Below are 26,956 nucleotides of genomic sequence, written 5' to 3' on the forward strand. Positions count from 1 at the left end.
TGTGTTAATAGTTTTAAATATACCTCCCAAAATGTATTTCGCTTTCCTTATGCTTTGCTTCATGCTTCAAAGAATTCACATAGCAACAAATTATAATCTTTCACTATTATTATTTTGTATTATAATAGCTGGGTGCTCTCATGTCAGTTCTTCTGTACAGTGACCCTTTCCAGGGTTTTCTAGGTAGAGTGTACTTCAGAAGTGGTTTACCATTCTCTTTTTCTAGGACATCCTGGGATTGTGCAGCTTGCCCAAGGCAACACAGTCCAGCTCTACTCACAGGAGATACAGTGGGGAATTGAACTCCCAACTACAGGCTCTGCAGCCAGACATTTAACTCATTGAGCTATCCAGCTAGCATAATTCATACTATAGGTATTGTGGCATCCACCCTCGTGCCCCTTGCTTGACCTTCAAGCCCCAGAGCCCACAAAGGCAAACACTCTCTTCTTTTACACTTGCTGCCACCAGGTGATCTCTAAATTACCATTTACTTCAAGTTCTTTTAAATAAAACTTTGGTTTATTGATTACATAGATTGATTCATGAATATCTTCAGTAACTAATCATTCCTCAGAATTTCAACAAACTACACACTGTATTACTCTGTCTGCTTTTCTCTCCTGCCTGACTCTTACATTTCTCTAACTGGATCAATCTCACTTAATCTGCTTCTCTGACTCCACCTCTTATAGCATCTCTCTTGGCTCTGCCTCTCAGCAGCATGAATATTCATAAACCATTACATAATACAACAAGAACCATAGATCTAATAAATGGAGAACGCTACAGTTATAAATAAATAAGCTTTCAAAATTCTCCACTCAATTTCTTGGAAAAGAAATTGGGGTGGCAGGGGGCACAATGTTATCACATTTCTCCTGGGGAAGGATATTTGCAGAGGTAGGGCTCACCATTGGTAATCATTGTAGCATGCATGTTTCCCCCCCCCTAAGGGTTTTTGTTTCAATTATTCTTGTTTTTGCAACATCAGTGCAAGTGTTAACAATAGCAACTGGGCGGGCAACTTGGCCATGATTCCATTTCTATTAAAGTGCCTTCTACTGAGTATGTATGTATGTATGTATGTATGTATGTATGTATGTATGTATGTATGTATGTATGTATGTATGTATGTATGTATGTATGTATGTATGTATGTATGTATGTGTGTGTGTGTGTGTGTGTGTGTGTGTGTGTGTGTGTGTGTGTGTGTGTGTGTGTGTGTGTGTGTGTGTGTGTTTGTTTATTTATTTGTTTATTTATTTATTTGATTTATATCTCGCCCATCTGGTCTGGTCAACCACTCTGGGCGGCTTCCAATAAGGTGTATACGACAAAACATAAGAATTTTACAAACAGTCCATAACACATACAATAATAAAACAAATAATAAATGAAAGAAAAAATAAAGAATTAAATATTGACAGGAGGGAAGGCCTGAACATACAACCATGTTTTTAAAAAACATGACTCTTAAAAGTGCCTAGCGTAGGGGCCGCACGAATAACCGGAGGAAGGTTATTCCGGAGACGAGGAGCCACCGCTGAGAAGGCCCAGTTTCGTGTCCTTTCCTTCCGGGCCTCCCTCGGCGTTAGGCTCCTCAGCCTCACCTCCTGGCTCGTGCGGGTGATCCAAGTAGATCTAGTTGGGAACAGGCATTCTGCCAAGTATCGGGGTCCTAAACCGTTTAGGGCCTTATATGTAAGCATTAACACTTTGAAGTCAATGCGGAAACGGATGGGCAGCCAGTGCAGCATGGCCAGAGTAGGAGAGATATGTTGGTATTTTCTCACTCCAGTATCCTTCTACAGCACAGGTGGTGGGGCAACAGCAATCCCAAACAAATGGTGGAGTAATTTTGGAAATAACCATGCAAAGTGGACGTCTGTTTAAGGGAGAGTAAGGAGAAAGAAAACCTCAGAACATTTATCAGGAAAAAGAAATTGTGATAAATTTTGCCTTTAATGCTTATTGTCATTTAAATGTTGGCCTCTTTCAATTGTTCACAGTTCAAGCCTTTTGGATGCTACTTTTTGGAATGGCAATTGTACATATGTTTTGTCTCTGCTGTACATTGTCATAATATTGTTCCTTCCCTGTAAGGAAAGGCAGTGTTGCATCCAATCTAGGGAAAAATGTGGAGCTAGTATTGTGCCAACATTTGCTCTACAATTTCCTCAAAAATTCCTTTCCTCAAGGAAAAGGTGCCCGATTTTCAGTCATTTTCTCATTCTTTCTGCAAAACCGGGGGGGGGGGGGGAATTGAGTTTCCACAGAGGTACATTTAAAGAAGGCCTGCATGTTTCACAACCTCTTCATAAGTAAGGGATGCGCAAGAATCCTGAACCTCACCCATGATAATTCTCATTGAAGTTCTCCGCTTCAATGTTTTTTTCAGAGGGAGCTTCTTTCCTATTAAATTGATTGAGAATTATTGTGACATTCAAATGAGAAATTTTTAGCACAGCACAACATCATATGCTTGGGAATGCAACCTCTAAGTTAAATGCCAACATAAAATAATAAGGGTTGCTAAGTTAACAGCCAAATTAACAAAGTAGTGGCTTTGCCTCTAACTGGGCAGAATAAACAAACGAACAAACAAAATCCAATTCCCTGAGATTTCAGGGTCAAAATACATCACTGGGTGGGGACCTGTGATGTCACAGAGGTGAGGCAGGCAAGATTTATCAAGGAAGGAAACAAAACAGAGCCATAGACATTTGCCACTAAATATTACAACTTTGGGCCTGTTGAGAATAGATAAAAAGGGATAGCTAAGCCTTAAAGACACCTCTAACACAAAAACCAAATTTTCTTCTCTGTTGTTGCTTGTTCTGACATTTGTTTCCTTGCCTGGAGAACTGGAGGTGTACCAGTTCTCTGATTGTTCAGCCAGTGCTCTGAGACCTGGCAACCCTCTAAGAAATGCAACTAGCCTAACATATTGCAAAATCACTTTTGTTTTGTTAGTGCTACTTTCAGACTTCATAGCATTAGTCACATTTTTGCCTTATTTTTTATACCTAAGCCAGCAGAACATCTTGAATTTGGACCCTAAAGTATATTAGGCAGATTTAGCCTTTGGGCTATCACAAAACTGTGGCCAAAGAATGCAGCTACAGGGTAATAATCTACATTAGCCTGCCCTCAAAGCCTCTTGAATAACAAGGTCTTGAGCTCTATAAAAGCTTTCTTCAGTCTCACTGACTGGATTTCTCAGCTGTTGCTGTTCCTTTCCTTTGCTTGTTTTATTTCACTCCACCTATCTGTGTTTTAACAACAACAGGATTTAACATAAGTATACAGGGAGAGGGGCTGGACTGGGTCGGGGCATCTGGATGTGATCTTCACTTTTATTTTTTATTGCAACAGTTTAGATTCCGTTTCTAGCAAATAAACGTTCTTTAGAAGGGGCTGGATTTGTGCAGCGGTGAAGCTGGTGGCCAAATGCCCTTCTGGTCCAAAAATATTTTGTCAGATCCAACATTAGATAATTTTTTAAGAAAAATGTTAGAAAGATGCAGTACCCTCACCTCTGTAACAACCCATTCTGTGAAAACTGATTTACACTGCTTACGAAAGGAGGGAGGTGAAGCCCTCTAACTGACTTGAGTAACAGCTGTGGTGTAAATGAAATGTGGAGTAGAATCTACAGATGAGAAATTCAAGGTATATTCTGCAGATAAAACCTGCTGATATGAAATATTAATGGACTGCCACTGAGAAATATACTGTTGAAGCAGCATTGTTTGCACTGTTTAGACGAGGTTTCATGGGGGGAAAAATATATGATGCATACCTCCTGCCAAGAGTAAACTTATTTACTTATTTATTTATTTATTTTGAAATAGACTTGCTATCTCAGCTCAAGGATGATACACATTTCATGCTGCACATTACCTCAAAGAACGACTTGCAGCTTCAAAACTAGTGCTCATTCCTGGAGAAATGGCATCAGGGAGACCTTTGTGGGTTTAAGTAAGATAAGGAAAACTAAAAAGCTGTGTCTACAAATGCTTGCAGCAAGGGCTGAATGCCAGTGCCATCATTCAGAGCTTGACTTGGCCTCACTCACCCCTGCTCCCTCTTTGATACTGTTTGTTTCTGTATGTCTGAGGTCAGAGAAAAAGAGCCGGAGAGAACACAAATAGAATAATGGTTGTACAGCACCATCTGGCAAAGTTAGATGAATGAACTCAAGCACTCAAAAAGCATAAAAGAAAAAGAAGCAAGCAGAGGTGGAGCTCCAGTTGAGTCCTCCCTGACACTGAAAGTCCGACGTCTTTTCTAGCCCATGGTTTCTACATCTAATAGCTAGACTTCAATGGCGAGACCATTCAGGGTGAGGGACTTAAGCATGTTCCACTCCTCCTTTTATCTTTTCCAGTAGGATAAAAACATCAGTTGCTTCTGATCATACTACTATAAGAGACAATACTTATTTATTTATTTATTTATTTATTTATTTATTTATTTATTTATTTATTTATTTATTTATTTATTTATTTATTTATTTATTTATTTATTGCATTTATATGCTGCCCATCTAGACATAGTCTACTCTATATAATACCATCTGCCATCTATTTTAATCAGAAGTTGCAAATGCTTTAAAATAAATACATAAAACAGTCCAGAAAAGTTAACATGATTACATTTTGAACACTAAAAGATGGAGAAAAGAAGGGGCAGGGAGAAACTTGTTGAGATATGATTAGTTTACAGCAGTATCTTTGTTATTTTATTAATGCCTCTAGAGGGCAGTGAATAGAAGAAAATGGAATGCCAGGAATTGATGCAGTTCAAATACACACGATAGAAGTGTAGAATCCCACCTTTAAAATATCCTCCCTGAGCTTTCAACATGAAGTAGAGGTTCCTTCTTTTTTCCTGCCATGGCTTCTGCCATTTGCACAAAAATCTTATCTTCTACCCTTTCTGAAACCAAGCAAACACACATGGGAAGCATAAAAGGACAGTCTGATGGACCACAAAGGCACAAAAGTAATCCAGTGCAACTCTTTTAACTAGTTCACATAACAAAGTGACTATTATCACATTTTCCCCATTTTATGCATTTTAATCAGTAAAATGTGTGAAATCTGTATGAGATCAGCAAACATAAAATAAAATAAAATAGCCATTTCATTTGTTTGTTTGCTCAGTCGTTTAGTCGTGTCCAACTCTTCGTGACCCCATGGACCAGAGCACGCCAGGCCCTCCTATCCTCCACCGCCTCCCGGAGTTGTGTCAAATTCATGTTGGTCAAATTCATGTTGGTCCAACCATCTCATCCTTGGTCGTCCCCTTCTCCTCTTGCCTTCACACTTTCCCAACATCAAAGTCTTTTCCAAGGAGTCTTCTCTTCTCATGAGATGGCCAAAGTACTGGAGCCTCAGCTTCAGGATCTGTCCTTCCAATGAGCACTCGGGGTTGATTTCCTTTAGAATTGATAGGTTTGTTCTCTTTGCAGTCCAGGGAACTCTCAAGAGTCTCCTCCAGCACCACAATTCAAAGGCATCAATTCTTCGGCGGTCAGCTTTCTTTATGGTCCAGCTCTCACTTCCATACAACACTACAGGAAAAACCATAGCTTTGACTATTCGGACTTTTGTTGGCAAGGTGATGTCTCTGCTTTTTAAGATGCTGTCAAGGTGTGTCATTGCTTTCCTCCCAAGAAGCAGGCATCTTTTAATTTCGGGGCTGCTGTCTCCATCTGCAGTGATCATGATGTTTTTTCGTGTTTTTTTTTTTTTTTTGTTCTTCTAAAAGAACTGGAGATCTTCAGAAAAGGAGGAACTGTGTGTCCAGGCCCACTTCTACAAATCTGGCCCACAACTCATCAGCGCTTCAGGTGTTATGAAAGCATAAGGAGAACAACAAAGGAATGGCCTCTAGCCACAGTATCATGATTGTTATGACGAACAAAAGTTCAGAATAATGGGGAGGAAATTTAAATTCTTTCCAGGAGTGGGGTTTGATGGATGAACGAAGAGACAAGAGAGAGTTAAACTGGATGGACAGCTGTTGGACTGGTCTTCTAATCTGGAGGAGAAACTCAAGTGGAGTAAGAGGGAGCTCAATTAGGTGGAAAGTTGTTTGGTTAGTCTACCATCTCAGGAGGAGAAACAATTGAACTTTAAAAGCAGAGACATCACCCTGCTGACAAAGGTCCGCATAGTCAAAGCAATGGTTTTTCCAATGGTGATGTATGGAAGTGAGAGCTGGACTATAAAGAAGGCTGACCGCCAAATAATTGATGCTTTTGGATTTTACAAACTTAACAAGGTCATTTTAATAGAAATCTGAGTGCAATAATTGGCAAAGTGAGTATTGTATAGTTTTTCTTGTTGTCCATCATCCTCGGTTTAACTCATTATTAGCGATGCACAACACTATTGCTTGTTCTCTAGTTTTACTGTCTTTCCTGATAGTTCACTCCTCCTGATGTTATCTTCTCCAGGGGCTTGTCCATGGCTCAATTCATGTGTAGGTTGTAACTTTTGGGCCAAGGGGCAAAAGTTAGGGGTAATAAAGCCCATCTGTATAGACCATGGGGACAGGCTATCTACTATTTTCCAACTATTGTTGTCAAATGCCTGCCTTAGTAGTTCTGGCTTGTCGGAGATAATTGTAAGTTGTTGAAATATAGATTTGACCATTTCAGCAGTAAGGAGGGAATACTTGGAGATTACATCCGTAGGAGTTTCCCTTAAGCATTCCTGTTTAGCTCTTTCATCCAAGGAGGCCCTTTTATTGGTGGACTCATTAAGCGGGAAGGGCTCAGTCATTCCTTGAAGATTATAGTAAGTAGGCATACAGGTTTCATTGGTGAGGCCTTGATTTTCCAATTGTGGATTTAAAACACAGTATCTGTTTGCATCAGCAAGCATAGAAGAAGCACTCACCAAGTCTTTCTGCAGCAGGAGGTTTATTCAGAGTTGTTTACCGGGGTTTGCCGGGGATTTTGAACTGGATCTTCCTCTAGGTCTTTTCTTCTTTCCCATTGCTACAAATGGAGACAACACCTCACCAGGTAGTATAAAGGGATAGTTCATGCAGTGATCCAGTCAGCCAGTCTGAACAAAAAACTCAAACAAGAGAGTTTGAATGGGAAAGGGAGAGGCAAAACACTCCAAGGTTGGAACTTGGATGAGGGAATTTGGGAGGTCAGGTAATCCAGATAAGATAAAGTCAAGAAAACAACAAAAACTGACGGAGCTCCGGACTACAGCTGCTTACAAGTCACCATCTTTCCCCCACCCTTCCACATGTAATATGAAATTTAATTGGGCAGTTACAGGCAAGGATTAATTTATAGACATATGGTGAGAATTCATTAATTTTGTATTAATAAAGATGAAAAGGGAAAGCCCATTGCAAGAATCTACTGTATACTATTCTGGAAGGGAGATGGTACATCACAAAGGTAAATGACTGCTATACCCAAATGGTCCCAGTGAGAGGGAGCACTGTTGATTTAGATATTTGTTTATTAGATTTTTTTTCCTTTTCTGTTTTTGTTTTCTGTATAAATAAAATTCATAATTTTTTTTAAAAAATGACAAATTCCTTCAAGAGCTAGAAGTAAAAGAGGAGGAAGAGGAAGAGGAGAGTGGAAGCACCTGGCCAGAGCAATGGAAAGGTGAATCCTTGGGAGGCCACTTTAAATCCTGGAGGGTGAACCATAGAGAAAGCTCTCTCTCTCTCTCTCTCTGCCACATTTTACACGTACCACTCCCCAAGCCAGGCTGCCATGCATAGCCTTTGATAACCTGGGCGTAGGAAATTTCCAGGAATCTCTGTATGGCACACAGGCCTCCAGGAAATCCCATAAACCCAAAGAAGAGCAGATGGCAGCTGCTTTTTGTTGCACCAAACTGCAGGCTGCTAAAGGCATTCCTGGAAAGTTCAGAATACATGCTTGCATATCTCTCCCATATTAGAAAATACAGCTGAGCAATTACATAACCATAATTTATCTCAACTCTTGAGTTGACCAAGGGTAAATAGCCTGCAACCATTCTATACAGTGGGACTTGCTTATGTCTAATATTCTTGCTTGCTTTAAAAAAAGTTAATGTACTTGAGACCTCAGCCTGATTTCTTTTGTTTGAAAAATAGTTATAACAAGCTTCCTTTATCCAGGTTTTATAACTACAAAGGTCATTCATGCCAATAAAAAGAAAATCTTGGAGCAGCCATGCTCAAAATACAGGTTCATATTAAGTTGCTGAGTACAACTGCAGATATTCTTTCTGTAATGCATATCGGGGGGTGGGGGCTAATATCATACAAACGTGAGAATTTGTTTGTAGGCCTAAAGTGTGGCTAGACAACATCACACGGGACTGTTTGACACAGAGCTCCGCCTGTGCTGAGCGAATGAGATCACTTGCAGAGCCCGATGGCTGCTAATTAAAGGGTTCCTTTCTCAATTTTGAAGTGTACATGACTTTGGATTATTGTACACAAGTCATGTACACCCCAAAATTGAAAAAAAAATGACTAATTTTAGTGAAAACCTGCAGCTGTTGGTGACATCATTCCTGCTGTATAGGCAGAGCTCTGCAAGATGATCCTGGCTAGAAATGAGCATGAAGCACTTTGGGCTCTGTTGTCTAAATCATCGGCGTGGCACAAACCCCTGGCCAGCTCCCCACTGACTTGCCAGCACATGCTACTCCGTCCCTCTCCATTGTGCAATCTTTCATTCCCACAGGAGTACAGACTTCCCTTCTCCACCTCTTCCAGCAGCTGCTCACTCAGACAAGGAGGCAGGGCAGTGAGGACTTAGATGACACAGCATGAAGTGCTTGTGCCCGTCTCCAATCCTGGCCATTATAATTTAAATGTACATATTTCTGAAATACCAGAAGTCTATTTAAAAGAGATTGTGGGGAGATGTTTTTAGCAGATCTCAGAATGTGGCAGATGACAAGATTTGCTGGTCATCTACCAGAGTGCAGCCAGGTTGCATTCCATGAGAGCTTTCCTCCATCTGCTCTCTTGCCATCTTCATAACTGCTTCATCATCCTCAGTGTTTCCTTCAACCATGGTTAAGACTGGTGTTTGCACCAAAGAGGGTATCCAGATCTTAGCGGGTGGTGATTTGACCATGACAAAGCAGAAGACTCAAGGTTCACCACCTTCAGATAATTTTCTTTCTTCCAAGACATGAGCATCAGGTCCAAGGTGTGACCTGCCACATGTGTAGGATCCATAACATGTTGGGATGGCCCATGGATGCCATGGAATCCATGAACTCCAAGGTCTTCCTGGCAACCTATGTCTCCATGTGGATATTAAAGTTCCTCAAGAAGAGTCTGAACCTCAACAGTGCACTAGAGGCAAAGTCCATGAGCCCATTGGAATATTTTGTAAGTCAGTATAAAAGAAAATAAAGGAACAGCTGAACAAAGAGAATATGGGCTAAGAGAATATGGACAAAATCCTGTTAGCAAAACTTGGTGCAGCCTAACATAGATCAGCCTCTAGAAGCATTTAATTTAAAACTACTAAAGGATTCTTATTCCTTTTCTCTCCTTTTAAGATCCAAGGCTCCCTAGAGCTACTTTTTGCTCTGGAAGCCTCAGAATGGGAGAGGGGAGTTTTAATAGTAAAAAAAAAAAAAAATTGCTGCCAGATCTCTGCCAGCATTCCTAATACTAGTTCTATGGAGGTGAAAGTTACATATAAAAATGGTGGAAAAGTTATCCAATGCCATGGAGGACCTATGTTGTTGGCTTTCTGCCATTGTTAGCTTTGGCTTTTTCCAAACAAGGTTTCATAGAGCTGTGTTAAAAGCTCTGTATGATTCAGATCAGGATGAGAAGAAGAAACCTAATGGAATGGCTTGACTCCAAGGCATTTAATGGATAAAAGAGGATGAATAACACTGCAGGACCAAATCTAACCATTCTTCATCTCAAATGTCAATCCAAACTTTTTCAAGTGCACCTATTTTGGGGGGCAGGCTTTAACAACCTTGCTTAATTTGTCTTCTAAGCCTATCTGGACAAATCATCATCAGCATTTCGGTTTCTGAATAAACAAGCATAGAATTAGACTGCTTCTCACAGGAAGAAGAACTGGACTGCAAGAAACATGCCTATTTTACTTCTTACTGGAACCAGCACTGAATTCAGTACAAAAGTCTTTCTCTCTCTCACTCTCTCTCTCTCTCTCTCTCTTTTTTTTTTGGCTCTTCCATCTTGGTAATACTCTCTTTAAATTAATTGTTTTAAATTGAAATTTGTAATTTTATGATTTTATATATTTTTATACTGTTTTGTTTTATTTTGTAAGCCGCCCCGAGTAGACATGGTCTAGAGGGGCGGGGTAAAAATCAAATAAATAAATAAATAAATAAATAAATAAATAAATAAATAAATAAATAAATAAATAAAATGATTCTTTCTCTTTTTTAAAAAAATCTGCAGATTCCTCCTGTGCATTAAGCAAATCATCCTAGAAATAATGCAGCAAAATTCTTTTAATTATTGTTTTAAACACAGAATAGAATGTAAATAAAGCAAAACATCTTAAACAAAGAATTAATTTTGAGTGAAAATGCTAATAAAAGATTACGTGCAAAAACTTACTGAAAACCTACTTCCCATTGGTATTCTGAACTTACGATTTTTATTTGATTTTGCCACCTCCTTTTTAAATAACACTGATATTGTATATTCTGCAGTACTCTTGTGAAAGCAAAAGGCTATTTTAAAAAAGAACCAAGTTTATGCAGTGAAAAAAATGCTTCACAACATCTAGGTAATTTGGCTCTTTAGAAATCTAAAATGTCCCCAACTCCCCAAAGCCTTGGGACATTTGGCACCTTTTACCATGTGCCATTATGATGGAGACTGTAAGCAACTTGGAGCAGAGAGTCTATGATTACATGATTTGTCTTTTCATAAAGTACACAATGCTGTATAATAGACAATTTCCATTTTAAAAACAGATTTAGGGAACATTGCTGCTTGGGCAAGGGAAGATTTTACCTGCAATCAAAAACTATTTATCCATTCCTAATCCCGCTTTTGCTGGTTTGTCTTTTCTTTGCATGCATGGATATGAAACTACAAACTTTCTTCTTATTGATGAGGACAGAACTGAATCACCTATTTTACATGTCTGTGATTTTTTATCATTACTTTATTTGATTATATTTGTATTTTAAACAATTGTGACAGTTTTTAGCTAATACAATAAACTTGACTTGACTTCGACCTATTTGTCTTCATAAATTCTTGCATTGGCTAGAAAGTCCTTTGTGCCAAACTGCCCACTTTTATACAAAATTGCACATGTGCTTGAATTGCCCAAAACAGAATGACTATTGCCTTGTTCAAACACTGAAAGGATTGTTTGCATCTTTCTTAACAATCAAATAGGCATGTACGCTTTATCTGTATATGTACATTCAAAAAGAAAGGATACTAGCAACATTTTATGGAGATAGGGCTTTATCGTGATAGAAAGAATCTTGCAGGGCTTTATAATTCTTCACCCAAGTCTGCTGATATATAAAAGCAGACTACATGAACAAGAATGAAAAATGTAGTGATTATTCTTTCCATCTCAACTCTTTCCCTTTCTCCAGCTCCATGAAGCGGAGCCTGCTTCAGTGCTAGACAGTAGGATATCTCTCCCTTTCTGATTATCTCCTTGGATCTACTAAGGAAGTGGGCTAGAACCACTGAAAGATTGACACTGTGCGTGTGTGGGGGGGAAGAGTGCACAAACTGGTGTAAGGTGTGTATCCACCCAATTTGTATGACTCACCACCACCAATTGCTGACATAGTGTGCCAATGCACGCCTCATTCACCTGGACATGCTGCATTTATCTCTGCTCACAATACAGATATTATTCATACATTACTCATCATTCAGAATTCAATTGGTTATTTTGGTTATCCACACTGACGTAAATTGCTACTGCAAATTGCTGCTAGTTAATGAGTTGCCCCCCTCCCCGGTATTCCTTGCCATTCCTTAAATCAAGTGACTGGCACATAAGGAATACGGATGGGGACCTATTAAATAGCAGCAATCTACCACTGCAATTTATTCCACTGTACTTACAATGCCATAAATATCCAATAGGATTCTGACTATTAAAATGTAAAGACTTCATTTTAATGGCACTAATGGAATGTCACTCAAATGACAGATGCCCTTCTCCAGTGGGAAGGCATTACTGATTCTTTTCCCCAGACATTTAGATGCTTCCTGGACATAAGTAAAGGACACATGAGCACACAATCCTCATATCTATAGGGAACCAATAGACCCGTGTAATTGACATCACTACCCAATGAGGGACTGAATCCAAAGTTGGGATACAAATCACCAATAGAACTGTAGTACTTTTATGATTCTTTGTTTGTATCATTATAAAACTGTATTTTGGGATCTTTTCTGCTTTTAAGAGAAGTCCCAGCTGACCTTTTCTTTCCTGCTATTCAAATAAAATTGGGTCTTTGGTTCAGCTGTTGCATCTATGCCTGATTCCTTGCCAGAGAATTTTAGAACCCAGATTTGGCTGGTAACATTACCTTAGCTACAGTTTAAGCATATTTACTTGGAAGTGATTCCACTGAAATAAACGGTGCTTCTGAGTACAGAGGTTTATAATCAAAGACAATTTTGCTTAATCCAAGACCAAAGAGAATGTACCAAGTGAGCCTCAGGATGTTGGCTAGCAAAAGCCAAGCTACACCTGAAGTCATTAAAAAGGATTGCTTTTATTACATCTCTGTATATAAATTCAAAGCTCCCCAACTAGTTCTAAGATTGGATGCTGACAAAAAGGTCTCAAAGTTCCTGTAATGTCTATGTTTCTGAGCCATAGGAGATCATAGGTCCCACACTGTTGCGGGCTGTCTCTTACAGGCGGAGTGGTTGATTCTAGTCTGTTCAAGGAGCACGTTTAAATACCTGGAAAACCAACATGCTCTCAGAGGCCTGGGTTGCTGCATTGAGATGAAATAGTGTCAGAGCCATGATAATGTAAACTGTGATGTGGATTGTTTTATCTAGAATAACCACAGCAGGAAGATTGGCCCAAGCAGTTAAATTTTTATGTTTTTGTTGCACTGCTCATGGAACGCCAGCAGAGCTCACAGTTTTTAAAAACGATGCACAATCACCAGCACTCTGGAAGCATTCACAAGGCCACTGTCATTATCAGGAAGTTAATGAGAACACTCAACTATATTTAAACCAGCTTGCTGGAGGGGGGAAAACATGCTCACTTGAAACAATGCATAGTTCATGCTCTTGATCTTTATTCTCATTAACAGCAACAATCAAGAACAGACAAGTGGCATCTACGCTCATAATAAAAGAAAAGAAAACACTCTGTAATTTAACTCATGGGAATTAGAGCATGACTTGCTTTTTAATTGTTCTCCTTCCCACCCACCCCCAAAATAAAACAAATTTATATTCTGACATTAGCTTTGTTTTCATAGAAGGGTTCTTTGCTTGGGCTGAGCTGGTACGTCACCTCATTAGCATTGCCACATCTTTTCCAGGCCAGCTGTGAATGCCATGACTAGCTGAACTACCTTTATCCTGCATGGGGTATTTTCAGTACACTGACAAAGGAAAATTCTGTATCAAGTTCCTTTTGTGAGGGGATTTATGAGAGTATGGACTTCTTTGTACAAAAACTCCCTGTTTTATATAACCTTCTTGCATGATTTTTTTTTTTTTTTTTTTTTTTTTTGCTTTTTTGTGACATTACCTCCCAAGTTTTCTCAAGCACATGAACAGCAGAGTCCCTCCATTGCTGTTTTCTGTACCTGGGAAGTGAGATGTCTGCAGAGTGAAAAGTTCTGCTCACATGTAGGCTTTCTACATGAGCAATAGTACTGATTTTCCTTGGGTTTGTCCATCAGCAGGAACCTCTGCTCTGGAGAAAAGTCATTAATTTATGTTGGGTAAAATTATTTTTGATGCTGGAATGTGAAAACTAGAGATGTGACCAATAATTGTAAAATTTCTTGCTGGGGTTGACTGTATTTCGCTATACTCAAAACAAAACAAAACAAAACAAAACAAAACACACACACACACACACACACACACACACACACACACACAGCATTGTTAGATGGGGCAGTGTTTTGTTAATGCTAATACTTGTGTGCCGTGAAGTAAATTCAGACTTACGGCAAGCTTTTCCAAGATTTTACAGGTGGGCAGCATTCAAAAGTAGTTTTCCATTCCCTTTTTCTAGGAGCACCTGGTACTGTGCCCCTTGCCCATTGCCCCTATGAATGTTGTGCAATATAACTTCTTATGATACTAAAGAACCACCATTCCTTATTATCAAATAATTTGATATTCATAATGGTTTTAGTCACTCTTCTAGGAAACAATTGAATAACATATTGCTGGGAACATGGGGTAAACCAGTAGAAAAATAGGAGATCTAATATGAGATGGGTTGATTCAATAAAGGAAGCCAGAGCTGTTAGTCTGCAAGATCTGAGCAGAACTTGATGGAAAAGACAATATTGCTTGGAAGGGAGGGCAGCAGGAAGAGAAAACAGTCTAACATGAGTTACTGTTGGATTGCAAGATCTGATGACAGGATATTTTGGAAGTCAGTAACTCATATAGAGTGAGAAAGATGGGGAGGAAAGGGGGTTTCTATGTCCCTTTTGCCTCTCTAACTTTCACCCCAGTGTTCTCCTCTTATGCTGCAGCTGTCCTTGGTTGCTGTTGCTGCTGACTCCTTACTCATGAGTAAACCAGGTAAATTTACTCACAAGTAAAATGGGTAAAACATGCTCTGAGTTCATTCCCAGCAACAAAGCAAAACAAACAAAAAAACCCCTACAGTAATTTCACATCTTAAATGAGTGAGCTGCTGAATATTTATTATTTATACCTGTTTAAATATTTTCACAGGATAGAGTTTAAAAGATTTGACCAGGAAGGAGTTAAATGCTTTATTTCACATTGTAGGCTGTGGAAGGGTTAAAAGTGATAGACTCCTGCTCTGTATGACTCCAGACATGTTCTGATTGGTCAGAATGCTGTGCTATGCAAATAGTTTAGTCCTTTAGAACAGAGGTCATCAAACCCCGGGCCGCGGCCCATTGCCGGTCCATGGCTTGAGCCTGACCGGGCCGTGCAGACCTACCCCCCACATGCACTCCCTTCCTCACAGCTGCTTTGTGCACGCGCGTGTCAGCAGCAGCGTTAGCACTCCCTCACCCCTTCATGCAAGCCACCGCGTGCGCAAAGAAGCTGTGGGGAGGGGAGTGCGTGCAGGGGCAGGTGGGAGGTCTGCCTTTGTGGCCCGGCGGCAGCGGCTGGGGCGGGGGAGAGCTGGGAGGGAGAGCAACGCCCGGGTGCTCTCCTCCCGGCAGCGGCAGTGGCGACGGGGGTGTGGGGGTGGAGAAGAGCCAGGAGAAAGAACAAGGCCCGGGTGCTTTCCTCCCGGCAGCGGTGGTGGCAGTGTGGGGGTGGAGAAGAGGCAGGAGGAAGAGCAAGGCCTGGGTGCTCTCCTCCTGGCATCAGCAGTGGCGACAGGAGTGGGGGTGGAGAACAGGCGGGAGGAAGAGCAAGGCCCGGGTGCTCTCCTCTTGGCATCAGCAGCGGCGACAGGAGTGGGGGGGTGGAGAAGAGGCGGGAGGAAGAGCAAGCCCCAGGTGCTCTCCTCCCAGCAGTGGCAGCGATGGGAGTGGGGGGGGGTAGAGAAGAGCTGGGTAAAATAAAATAAAAATTAAAAAGACTCCCAGGCTTTCCGCTGCCACCATGGGTGGGCAGGCGCTCCTGCGCATGCACGAAGCGGTGAGGGAAACCGTGCACGTCAGAGGCACGCGCGCTCCCCAACCACTGCGCACGCACATCGGAGAGGGCAAGCATGAAGGGCTGCCCCACCTCCCTCAGAGACTCAGCCGGTCTGCACTAGTAAAAAGGTTGGAGAACACTGCTTTAGAATGTCACAAGTTATACGGAAGCCAGGAAATTTCACAGCTTTTCAGGCTTTAAAAGTACTAATTTCAGACTATGATTTAGAGCCATAAATGGCTCAATTCCTGTGAAAGGAAAAAAAAGACCTAAAATGGAAGTTTCCCTCAGCCAAGGAAAGCATTTCTTTTCTTATCAATGTATTTCATATGTTTTAAATCAGCCAAAGCCCCAGTTTGCTTGATTCTGCATGGGGTAAAAACAGTGTTACTTTTTTAAAACTCAAAAACCTTTGCCTAAGTGTCGCCAAATTTGGCACATCTGTCCCAAACGTAATGCTGATCTGAGGTCCAGTTTCATAGTTATATTTTTGTTTTTGGGGGGCACTTCTATTTCTTGAGTCGGCTTAAGGAATGCTGTATGCTGATCCTGCACAATATTGCTGCAGAAGTGTGCAGCAATAATAAAGTATAAACCACACACCACATAAGATTTTAAAAGTTATATTTAGTTAAACTGGAATTCTCCATTTTCCTGTCAGCCCCCACCCACTGCCTAATATGTATGCTTTAACACTAGCTGACAACTAGATTACTTTTCAGAAGATTACAGCATCTTCTGTACACATTATGGTGGCTGTAATGCATTCATGAATTACAGTAACATATAAGAGGGGGAAAGAAGCTTCATGTAAACATGTGAAAAGATGATCTAATATGAAAAAGCAGAACTAATTTCAGAGGAATACCTAAGTCATGCACTGAAGAAACATACCCGAGGATACTGAAAACCTTTGTTTGATTGTTTTTTTCTATTTAGAATTCTCATTGTGTATGAAGTCAACACTTGGCAAAGTCAAAGGAACTGAAGTTTGTAAAATTCCTGTAATTTTTTTTCAGTCTCTCACCCCATCGTGGTGCAGTTGGCATGTCACTTGTTATTAACTCCAGAAGGGCAAGGAGAAAAACAAAAGGGTTATGTTGAACCCATCTTTCCATAAACGAGCATTACATCTCCACAGAAAAGACCTGGACTATTTATTCTTACAGACAGTGCCAGTGAAGTTGACCCTTTTATGAGATACTGATCTTGTATTGTTTCTTCTGCAGTGGAAACTTTGGAACAGTCTAAACACACACACACACACACACACACACACACACACACACACACGCACGCATGCACGCACGCACACACACTGTATCACATACAACTATATCACCATATTTTTACATTGTGGTTTTGTTCATGGAAGAGGATTTCAGAAATACATTAAAGGAAACAACAGAAAGTTATGACCTGGAGCAAGTTTAAACAATCATTTTAGCATGTAGTAAATTTACCAGTTCAGGTTGACTGCAATAATAATAACAAAAAAAAAAAAAAAAAAGGGTCTAACCCAACGTTCGCTCCCCACACAGTGTGCTCCTTTTGTTAAATCATTCACTCATATATAAACAATGAATAAGATTTCTAAGTTTGTAGCGTCATAATATTTTCATTTCACATACTTCTTAGAGACTTCATATGTTTCAAGGCAGAAGTCAGTCAGATCTACTGTGGGTTCTCAATTTATTTTGTGAAGCAAGCCTACCAAGAAAGCACATGTAAATATCCTTGTGCAATTTCACTATTGGCTATCAATATTTTATCAGCAATATATTGCCACTAGTTTATGTTCATTTTTCTGAGGCACAATGTCAAAGAACTTGTAATTATCCATTTTATTTTATATTCTAGCACTCATTTTTGTGCCATTTAGGAAGCCATAAATAGAATATTATTACAGAGCTATTAATACAGAGCTAAAACCTGTCCTTCATGAATTGAACTAGTTATTTTCAACCCAGACAAACTGTACATCTCATTTACAGTATGAAGAAGGTGATGTCTATCAATTGGCTCAGCTGGTTCATAGAATGCAAGCAATCATTCATTATTCACTTTCTCCAAAGCTACAATTTCTGTGTTTATGGGTTAAATTATCAGTATTATTGGATTCCATCCAAACTTCCATTTGCTAGCTAAAATTGAAGTCTACTGCCTTGCTAGTGAACACTACTGCATTGATGTTAAATATGATTTCACCTATGTCTTACCACAAAATAAGAGATTTATTCATAGTGTGATATTTTATTCATAATGAGATAATTATATTAAGCTTCCTGTCTGTCAGTATCCCTGGTCATTTATCATTCTACACAAGCCTTAGTAGTAGGAGAGTTACATTGTGTTCTTCTTGGTATGATTTCAGTTTGTACATATGACAACATTTTAAAATTATCTTTCCAAAACATAACATGGTGCTTGCACATGATAAAAAACAAAAAAGAAATATATTAGTCTCAGGTATCTGCCTTCTTTATTGCTTTCCCCTGCAACTGTTGAGAAAGGGTTAAGTTACATTTTCATCAAAAAGTCTTTAGCATCTTAGAGACTAAAGTATTTTATTTGGCACAAGCTTTTGTGGATAGCACTTCATCATTTTTACATTTCTACTGCATTCTATTAAAATCTGATAAGGTTTCCCCATATATTATGTATTATTTATTTATCTGCCACTATCTATGAAGTGCTTATATTGCAAACCTTATTTGGTGATACAGATGCAAGATAAAATAAAATCACAATAAAATATAAAAAGAAGTAGAATGAGAAAAATGGAATAGTGCCTAACCTACAGTACACAGAAAAATTCCTTTACCGTTGAAGTCCACACTGTTAAATGTCAGTCATTATTTTTCACATTCTGACTCATAATTAACATCATTATTTGAACAAATGTTCAAGCGTTTACAGGTTTAAAATGTGTAGTAAGATGTAATGGGAGATTAATATGAATTGTATGTTTTTTAAAGTTTCATCTAAATACAAGATAAATGGAACAATTGAGTCCTCTTCTGCCATAAAAATAAAGGCTTCTACCAGGAGATAGCAGAATCCAGAAGAAGCTGGGGTGCCTCAGTTTTTGCATGGCATGGAGGGCTGCCAGGGAAGACTTGTGGAAGGGTGGATACCATAACAACCATCATCCACTAGATTCAACCCATAGTTTGATTCTTTTTCACAGATAAGACCCACGTAAAAACTTTTGCTGACAACTACAAGGAGTGAGGAGGATTTTGTCCAAACTGCATGGCTGGCTTGGAGAACTATATGTCCTAACTTGCATTATTTTTTTCCTCTGCTTCAGAGCATAAAATGTATTGGGTCAGAAATGCCCTTCTAAATGAATTAGTCAATACTGGAGGAAAATACTCCATGCACTTGGTGTAGAAACATGGTGTCTGGACAGAAGATATTTGTGTGAGAGCATAGGAAAGTGACACCTCATTAAGAGAACAGTTACATCTTGGAGACATCTGGAAAGTCAATACACGAGGGTGGAACAGGCAGAAAACAAGAAGACAGAAGGCGAGAGCAATGTGTGTGAGGCAGAAAAAAAAATTATTTCATGTTTTTGTGATCCTAAAAATTGACACAAGCCTTGGAACCTGATATCGAAGACTCTGGAGTTTCTCTTTCATGAAACATATTATTAAGTCTTACTGGTTTCAGAGGCCTTCTCTCCAAGTAAATAAGTGTACCCTGAAAAATATTACTTAAAGCCTTGATGGCTGGATAAAGCCTCTGGACAGAAAACAGAGAGTTAGTTAGCAAGGATTCTCTCCATCAGCTCTGCTGAGCAAGCTGCTGGCACCTCCCCTTCCTGACCTGTTTTTATTCATAGCCTTCTGATTGTCATGCTCTTTTCCCTCTTCCCACTGGGAGGTCCATTTAAGTACAAATGGGCAGGATTCTATACAGTGGACCCCTCAATGATGGAATTAATCTGTACTGGAATGGTGGCTGCAGGTCGAAAAATCAGGCCGAGGCTCAATTGATCTACAATGCATTGAAAACCGATTAATCTGTAACTGGCTGTTTTTGTTCCATCTTGGTTTTTTTTTTCCAGTCTGCAGTCCGGTTACAAGTCGAACCTAAATTTTGCGGCCAGAGAAGTCTGTAACTCGAAATGTCTGTCAGTCAAGCCGTCTGTAAGTCGAGGGTCCACAGTATATGCAAACTGGTAGCCTTTTCAACTGACATATGGGACAGAATAACATTCTGAATAACATAAAATAATAGTTTTAATTGTTAACAAAATTTGTCCCATATTAGAAGAAGAGAATGTTTTATAATGCTGATATTACATAATGCTGATATGAGCATATTCCATAAGAAAATCAGTTTTCTAAGAATAATGTTATATTGGCATAGTCATATATTCTGCTTTTCTCTTCAGAAACTGAAAGTACTGCCATTGGTCTTCAACCTTCAACAGGTTTTCACTGCAGCTGTCATATAAAATATAAATTCTTAAACTCAAATCAATATTCCCTCACATAATTTAATATGAACATTAATGGATCTAGCAGTGTCTTTATAGAATTTACTATTTTGCTCATCTATGCTATTTTGCATAGTATCTGTTTTGAAAAACATTATATATGAATGCAGGTTTGTTTGTGTCTGGGACTTGAAATATACTATTTCTGACATTTATTGTAATTGCACCACAATACTCCTTCTTAGTTGTATATGCATGTGTTGATCATTATATTACTGTTGTAACATCATAGTATTGCAGCTCTATAATACTCTAAAATAGAAGAATGTGATAGCACTGTAAGTGTAATTCCATGATAATAATTTTAAAGCATTTTAAAATGCTAAGGGCATTACTATTTCTGCAATGGGGTTAATAGCATTCTTATTATAATATTAAATTCAGAATTTGGAAATGCTACTTCTTTTTAGACCACAACTCCCAGAAGTCCCCATTCTGGCTGGAGTATGATGGGAATTGTAATCCAAAAAATTGATGTTTCCAAAGTGATGGTTACAGCACTTCTAATGTTTTTCAACTTGCATGGTATTTCACTAATATTTTACTCTTTAAACTTAAAATTAAGTGCTAATTTAAAATAATCATCGTGATTAAATAGTACCTGCTGCATAATTATAGCAAATATTTGCTAGGTTGTGATATATTTACCTACCTGATAAGTTACTGCACCTATAAAAATGGAAAAGTAGTGTATCTAGGAAAATTGCATTACTGTTTCACTCATCTGAGAATATTTTGATTTAAGTCATTCTGAGAATTGACAGACCTACAGAGGAAACAATGTATTGTGTGGAGGCTTCTAAAAATGAATGAATGAATTATGACAATTCTTATTATAATATTAAATTCAGAATTTGGAAATGCTACTTCTTTTTAGACCACAACTCCCAGAAGTCCCCATTCTGGCTGGAGTATGATGGGAATTGTAATCCAAAAAATTGATGTTTCCAAAGTGATGGTTACATGATGAGTGCAGAAGAATGCTGGGCAATGTGGGATCTAGCTTAGCATAGATTTGTATCTAGTCTTAGCTGTCTGACACGTAATCAATGTACCTGGTGGAAAAGAATCCTTTGCAGCCTCCCATTACAGCTCTAGATCTGCTTTAGAGTGTTGAAGGATTCACCATAACAGTTTCAGGGGCTCTAGATGGGGATTTCAGGTAGGTTAGAAAGGACAAAGAGGACAGATATAGTTGTTGCTATGTGCCAAGAAGTCACTCTAGAACCCACTTATCTGTTGGTCCAAGGTATAAAACTACATCTCGAACAAGTCAGATTTTTTTTTTGGTACTCTCATGTTTATCACTATGGAGCAAGAAAATTTTGGTCATAAGATAGTTGGTAGGACCATATCCTGTACAGTATTTATATCATCGTGATTCAAACTGCTGACACTGCTGTAGTAATCTGGTGAGGTGTTAGCTGACCACAGTTCCATGACTACCTCAAGCATACACTTAGTGCCTCTTCAGATCACCACAGCAACTTCTGAAGTTGGAGCTCTGCACATGTAAATCTTGAAAAGAATATTAGCCTAGATATTTTTGTTTGTGTATTGGTAGGTGAAGTACTTTCTCATTGGGATCAATCATATATGCACATATGTGTTCTTCCAAATTGATTCCTTCCCTAGAAATCACAGAGTCTCCTCTGTTCAACCTTCAGAAGCTCCAGATACAGACCAGAAGCCACATGTGAGGGTTACTGTCTGAAGTGTGGATTATGCCAGTACTAGAAACCTAGTTTTTCATTCTTCTTCATTTTAAGATATGATAGTCTTAACTCAGTGGCTTTGGCATTAAACCAAGAGAATGAAATGGAAGATTGTCATGAACCTATGAAATATGTGACTAAAAATGAACTCATCTGGAAAAGACTGAAATATGTATATTATTAACACTTGGTTCAACATCTTATGGGATTAATCTTTCTTGTTTAAAAGTAGATATTTCTTTTTACACACTTATGACCTGCAGTAATGATTTGGGCCATGTCCATTTTGAAGAAGAGATAGGTCTCCAAAGCCATTTTACTGAGAGTAAAATTAAAAATTGTAAAGAAAACAGTTGTTCAGATCTCATTAAAGGACGATGCAATAAGCAGTTCTTAGAGAAGGAATTGTGAAAAATGAAGAGTGAGGTACTTACTGAAGTCGTGACATTAGATTTTAAAACGCCCCAAGGACTGGATTACTTTAATTCCTACTTAGTGAGGTTTACATAAAAAGCTTATCTGCCAGTTGCAATGGACTTATAAATGTGTTTGTTTATGTTTATTCATAATGCATTGTTTCTATTGTTGTTAAATTGATTTGTACAAAGTGTTGCTTACAAGTGCCAATCTTTAAGGGGTATTGCATTTGGTATTGGCTTAGGCTGCCTCCTTTTTGCTCTTATTTCAACCTTTATATTTTAGCCAGTAAAATTTAAATGAATTTTAATGAATGGAGTAGCATATTAGCCTCATATTAACCTTGTAATATAGGTTAGATTAGGCAAAGAACAAAACTTAGACAAGCGCCCTTTTATTAACTGGGACATTTGGCTACACAAAATAAATCTTTTTATTATGTTTCCTTTAATTTTGGTATTTAAGCAGGGGAATTCTGGGACCAGTATCTTATTTTTCAGTGAGCTAAAAGTCCTGCCTGCAATGTAACATGAGCTTACACAACTTGCTCAAGCATTGTCACTGGGCAAGTGGTAATCTCCATGAAGAAAATGTGTCTCTTACTTCCACCATTGGAATGCTTATATATGCTGTGTGATCCTATGTAACTATGCTGTTGGGACTTTGCACTCAATAGAAGCTCAGCAAGATAGTGGTTTGGGAGCTTAGTTCACCAAACATTTTTCCTCAAACTCATGCTAAGAGATAATAGCAAAAAGTCACTAATTTGAGTTTCCAATTCACTAAAAGTAAGGATTGAACTGGACACATTGACCCAATAGTTAACCTTTTTCCCTTTCCACAGCAAGATTTCCTCAGAGATATGTGTCCTGGCAACCCAGCTTGCAAACTAAGCTCAGTCTAAGCCTGGACTAATCCACACAACAAGGAACCTAACTGCATTACACTATTTGGGAAACACACTGGCCTATACATGTCTCCAGCTTCCACCTAGACAATACCACCAAGCCCATCAACTATAGCCAAATTCTCTGATATAACCAGAACTTTCAGAACCACAGAATACAACTCATGGAATTAGAACAGGTATTTCTTAAACTACAGTGCTTACTCAACATGGTGAAAAAGCAAACTGAGAGAGCCAGGGTGGTACCTAGGAACAACCTGCTACAAGGCAGATTCAAAAGAGAGAGAAATAGCACAACTACACCTCCCAAATGAGAGCACAGAGAGGCAGTATATCATCAGTGACCTGATGATACATCTTTCTGGACAACAATATATCTTTCTCCGAGGCTCTGCAGGGCTAGCTCATACAGTACTGACTTACAGACAATCCCAACCTTGAACAACTACTAACCAACAACAGGCAGCACAATCTGGAGAAAAAGACTCCTTCTCCTAGATGTCAGGTGTGCCTCTATATCTGCACTGGCAACAACGTTGAGGGTCCCAACAATGTCAGCCACAATATTAGGAGCTCAGTAACTTCATTCTCTAATGTGATTTATGATATCTTCTGCCAGCACTGCCTCTCTTTTTCCTATACAAGATAAACAAAACAATCTCTATGTAGAAGAATGAATAGATATAAATCTGACATCAAAAATATCAACACAGAGAAACAAGCTCCATTATACTTCAGCCTCTCAGGAAACTCTGTTAAAGAGTCAAACAGGTTTTCTGTAATATCTCATGGGAATAAAATAGTTGTCTCTCTTGACAGACACTGCTCTCTATTCCATAAATTACTCTTAGGATTCAGGAACAAAAAAGTCTATCTGGAATTAGCTTATCACCCACACTAAGATACGCTAATCAACAGCTTGATATTCTAATTCACACTTTGTCAATTACAGTGGTGCCTTGCTTAACGGGCACCCTGTTTAACGATGAAATTGCATAGCGATTAACTTTTTGCAATCGCTTTTGCGATCGCTTTGAAATGTTCCCTATGGAAAAAAATCGCTTTGCGATGATCGGTACCCTGTTTCGCTTATCGATCATCGCAAAGCAATGATTTTTAAACAGCTGATCAGCGGTTCCAAAATGGCCGCCGGGTACAAAAAAATGGCCGCCCGCTGTTTTCTGGGACGGATTCCTCACTTACCAGGCAGTGAAAATGGCCGCCGTATGGAGGATTTTCGCGTAAAGATGAGTCTGAAGCCCATAGGAACGCATTGAAGGGGTTTCAATGCATTCCTATGGGCTTTTTAATATCGCATAGCGACAAAATTGCTTTGCAGTGATTTTTGCTGCACCGATTATCGTCGCTATGCGAGGCACCACTGTATTTGTATCCTCACTGGACATGACTCTCACCACCATGGGAATCAATATGTATTTGCACTCTGTATGTCTGAAGAAGTGTCTTTTGATCCATGAAAACTCACACTGAAACAATCCTGTTAGTCACTGAAATGCTACAACGTTTTGCCCTTCCCCCCTCTTTTTCTTTCCTTTTTTCCCTTTTCACTTTCACCAACATGGCAGAAATCTCAGAGTAATGGTTCAAAATAAAAATTGTGGTTATAAGTGATGCTAGCTGGGACCATGATACAAGCATGGGAGAATATTAATATTATCCTTAAGTTGAAGAAACATATGCATAGAATCAAAAAAAGCCTTTAGTTATGAATGAGAAGTCAGTCTAATCATACTCTGTGTTTTGTGTGCTGTCACATCAGTTCCAATATATGATGATGCCAGTAGGGTTTCCAAGGGATGTGAATATATATGTATTCACGAAGGCTTTCACGGCTGGGATCTAATGGTTGTTGTGGGTTTTTTGGGCTCTTTGGCTGTGTTCTGAAGGTTGTTCTTCCTAATGTTTCACCAGTCTCTGTGGCCGGCATCTTCAGAGGACAGCTTTCCATATGATCCTAGTCACTTCATGTGAATATACCTAAGGACTAGTTTTGCCAATGTCAACCCCATCTCCAGTAAATTTAATGGCTGAATAGGGATTTGAACCCAGGTCTCCTAACTCTTGCCCCCAAAATCTCTCCATTATACGCACCCTCAGTCATCTGAATTGGATTATCCCCCATGTTGACTTCCACATAAAAAACAAAATATTTTACAGTTAGATTATAAACATCTAATGTGTTGTCTAGTTTTACCACATAAAGTATGCTTAAATCAAACCATCCCCTACTTTTACTTCCATCAATGCAGATGTTTCAAGCTACAAAATCAATTCCCATTAAAAAGCCTTGACTGTGACTAGAAAGGTATACATCAGAATAATTGAACTGATTATTCTTTTGAAATCTTTATATCATTTCATCCAGTGAATGAATTTTCCAGACCTGTTGGGGCATTGCCTTGCCTACTTGCAACATGTCACTCCATTGAAATATTCTAGGCTGAAACAACATAGATTTTTATGTTCATCTGAAGGGTCATATTCAGCAAAGCTATATTTGTGCACTTTAAGTATTGTAAGAGGTAGCTGTGTTAGTCTGTGCAAGCATTTCAGGCAAAATCCAAAGAAACAAAATAAAACAAGACAAAAACATGGCACCTTAAAGACTATTATATTTTAATGTGAGCTATTTTTCTGAAGTAAAATGTGAAGTATATTTTTGGACGATTAACAATCTTGGACGCTTTGTAACACTGGGTGTCAGTGAAAGGGAGGTATTTTAGGACCTCAAGGAATTCTCTCCTTTCCCACTAACGAACTAACAAAATTCTCTTCTCATGCCTTTGGCTTGCCTCCCTTCTTCCTGTTTGTCCTGCTTACTTTTCCCTCTCATCTTTTCAGACCATCGATCAAAGTTGGCTTGTAATTTTCTGCTCCTGCCCTGAGAACGATGCAGCCAGGATGGTAGATTAGGTCTCCAGTATGACTGAGGCATGAATTTTCTTCTTTTACACTTTTAACTCTTATCTCGAGATCAGCTGTAAGGATGATTTTTTGTTTCTACTTAAGCCACTTGTAGAGTGATTTTTTAAAAAACATGCAAAGGACTAGTTTCTGAAAACAAAAGGACTAGGTGAAAGCAGTGATTTTTTAAACTGTTCTTGCTTTCACTTTTCCCTTGTGATGTAGCTGTTTGTTTTGTATTATATACTCTGCTAATTATAAAAGAATTACCAATATTCACAAGAGTTTAAAGGGTGAAATATTTAGAAAATAGGCCGACAAATATGTTGCAGAAACAATTAGAAGAAATAGAAGATACACATGAGACAATAGAAAGTGTTGTGTTTTCACATTGTTTTTGAAAATTAAAGCCATAAATATTGTGGGATGTAGGGCAGGCAGACTATGAAGTTGACTTTACTCATAGCATTTTAATACAAAAATAAAATAAACTGTACCTTATTTGCATTTCTTCTTCAGAGTTCCATACACCATTTTAATTTGATGGCCTGGAATTAAAAAAAAAAGAAATATCATATTTTTCAGTTTATAAGACAACCCAAAGCATAAGATGACCCCCCTTTTCTAACCCCAAATTAGAAAAAGCAGGGATCAAAG

General features: G+C 38.9%; 1 protein-coding gene across 6 annotated transcripts in view; it reads right to left on the reverse strand.

Moving 5' to 3' along the window:
* The window catches only part of PCDH15 (protocadherin related 15), a 979,840-nt gene that overhangs the window by 591,284 nt on the left and 361,600 nt on the right, over positions 1–26,956 (reverse strand). For all 6 annotated transcript variants that reach the window (XM_072995260.2, XM_072995261.2, XM_072995259.2 and 3 more), the window contains one exon: positions 26,797–26,847. The gene's annotated coding sequence lies outside the window, so the exon portion shown is untranslated. The remainder of the gene's footprint in view (positions 1–26,796; positions 26,848–26,956) is intronic.

This window comes from Pogona vitticeps, chromosome 3, assembly GCF_051106095.1.
Source record: "Pogona vitticeps strain Pit_001003342236 chromosome 3, PviZW2.1, whole genome shotgun sequence".
Lineage (NCBI taxonomy): Eukaryota > Metazoa > Chordata > Lepidosauria > Squamata > Agamidae > Pogona > Pogona vitticeps.